This window comes from Schistocerca cancellata, chromosome 6 (assembly GCF_023864275.1).
Source record: "Schistocerca cancellata isolate TAMUIC-IGC-003103 chromosome 6, iqSchCanc2.1, whole genome shotgun sequence".
NCBI lineage: Eukaryota > Metazoa > Arthropoda > Insecta > Orthoptera > Acrididae > Schistocerca > Schistocerca cancellata.
Window position 1 is genome coordinate 689103791 of NC_064631.1, and position 2773 is coordinate 689106563.

The 2773-nt window shown below is 42.9% G+C and overlaps 1 non-coding gene across 1 annotated transcript; it reads right to left on the reverse strand.

Annotated features, from left to right (window-relative positions):
• Window positions 1-2097: 2097 nt before the first annotated feature.
• Window positions 2098-2170, reverse strand: Trnav-cac (transfer RNA valine (anticodon CAC)). The gene has a single exon. It is a non-coding gene; the product is annotated as a tRNA-Val (tRNA).
• Between the last annotated feature and the right edge of the window lie 603 nt (window positions 2171-2773).

The window sequence follows — 2773 nt, forward strand, 5'->3', positions numbered from 1 at the left end:
ATCTGACCCCAGTAATGTGTCAATAAAGTTTCCCCTTCCTGGGACAGTGAATTCACGGTGTTCTTATTTCAATTTCCAGGAGTGTATTTATTACATGATAAAAACATCCGTACAGTAGCTACAAAAGTTGCAAAACTGTACTGTACTATAAACTTACAGCTGAAATAGTTTATCTAGCTTGGAAATAGTCAGTCAATTTCTTCTGCCTTTTTCATGTTCGAGCTTTCACCGCGGCAATATTTTGTATTTTTCGGAGCAGTATTGCCTGCGTTGCATTAGCCTCTTCTTAACTTTCAAACCATTCTATACACTTCGACAGCATTGTTTAGGACTCTGAATGGCTAATAGTTTGTTTTCCTTCATGGTTTGAACACTCGTCTTCATCAGCCCCTTCTTCTTCTTCTTCTTCTTCTTCTTTGGAGGCACTTACGCTGCCAACAATTTCGTCATCACTCTAAATTTGAAAACCCCCGTCCACTTTGTCATACTCTAACCACTCTGATACTTCTTCCGACGTCAAATTTGTGCTGATTTGTAAATTATTGCACAAATTGACCATCTCGTCAACTCTCACACACTCAGGTTCCTCCGATTCTTCACCTCTAGGTTGAGGCCAAAGTTTATTCCAGCCGTTCTTGAGATTTGACACTGACAAATCACTCCATGCACCGGCAACATTGAAAATGGCATCTTTAATACTGTAAGACCTCCAAAACTGTTTTGCAGATGTTGATTCATCAGATGAGAGCAAACTTTCGATAAATATTTTTCTATAACGACGTTTCATGTTTTCGATGATTCCCTGATCCATGGGCTGTATAAGTGAAGTTGTGTCTGTTGGAAGGGAGAGACGTGTTATGTTGCCGTCATCACATTTCACAAGTAGGGTGCATTGGGGCATTGTCTAATAGCAATAGCGCTTTCTGTGGCAACTTTTTTCAGCCAAATGTGCTCTAATTTGAGGTACAAATTGTTTGTGAAACCAGTCAGAAAAAATTGATTGATCCATCCAAGCAATCTTCTGGGCGTAGTATTGTGCAGGGAGAGCATTCAATTTCAAATTCTTGAATGCACGAGGTTTTCTTGATTTCCCAATCACAAGCAGGGGTAGCCTATGATTGCCGGTCGCATTTGCGCAAACCATAGCAGTGATGCGATCTTTATATACTTTGAAACCTGGAGCAGCTTTTTCAGAGAGTGATGCTAATGTCTTTTGTGGTAAAGCCTTCCAATGAAGCCCAGTTTCATCACAATTGTAAACTTGCTCCCTAACAAGATTCAATTCAGCCATTTTTTCTTTAAATTGTTCCCGGAACTCAGCAATTACAGAGCTATCCGCGCTGAGTTTTTCTCCACTGATATCAAGTTGGCGAATGCCATGACGAAATTTAAACTTGTCGAGCCATCCGATACTTGCTTAAAAGACGAGTCACCATCAAGTTTGTTGTTCATTTCAACAGCCTTGGCCATTATTATAGGCCCTGAAAGTGGAATCCCCTGACTTCTTGCTTGTATAAACCATCGATACATTGCAGTGTCCAATTCATCATATTTTGGCTGGTTTCATTGTCTTTCTTGTTCGCACATCTCCATCCATGCTCTGCATTGTTGACACATGTTGGTCTAGGGGTATGATTCCTGCTTAGTGTGCAGGAGGTCCCCGGTTCAAATCCCGGACGAGCTCTAGCGTTTTGTGCAAACTGGTCGCACGTAGGTGGCTGAGTCAGCGCAAAAAGCTGCCCTTCAGTGTAAAGTGAATTTCATATTTGGTGAAAAGAAATGACCGTCTGGTCCGACGTATGAAGGTGATTGCCAAGGTTTAGGTACAGAACGTGGCAAATGCTTGTCGGTATGTCTTGTTTAAAGTGATGAAAAAGTGTTTCCGCCCGGGGACCTTCTGCGTGTTAGGCAGACGTGATAACCGCTACACCACGGAAACTACTGCTTTCGTTCTTGCTTCACAGAGAACTTGTAGCAAGGCTGCCATCGTAACTTAAAAATTCAATAAATGCGGCACTTGCATGACGAAGGTACATGCAGCAGATCCACACGCGACGTGGCTCACTGGAGTAGTATGTGACATAGGCAGGAAAATACTGTTCCCGCCCGGGATCGAACCGGGGACCTTCTGCGTGTGAAGCAGACGTGATAACCGCTACACTACGGAAACGACGGACACGCTCACTCCATCTTTGTACACTCGAAGAAGCCTCAGCCTTTCTCTCGTCCGCGCATGCGCACACCGTAGTTCTTTTGACAGCCTGAAACCCATCGCAGCCGAGGGCTCAACAAGTATTCGGGGTGCTCGAGAGGGTGTCTGTCGTAGCATCCCGAACGAGACAGCGGCGCTTCGCGCAGGCGTTATTGCAAGTCACATCAGCAAAAACAATCACCTCCTTAGCAGCAGGCAGTCTATTTTATCAGCATCACGTTTTATATCGTTAACTGTTGTTCTTCCAATACCATAAATCAGCGCTACATTTGTCGCCGTTTCGCCCTTTCTTAAGCGTTTTATACAGGGTGATTCAAAAAGAATACCACAACTTTAAAAATGTGTATTTAATGAAAGAAACATAATATAACCTTGTGTTATACATCATTACAAAGAGCATTTAAAAAGGTTTTTTTTCACTCAAAAACAAGTTCAGAGATGTTCAATATGGCCCCCTCCAGACACTCGAGCAATATCAACCCGATACTCCAACTCGTTCCACACACTCTGTAGCATATCAGGCGTAACAGTTTGGATAGCTGCTGTTATTTCTCGTTTCAA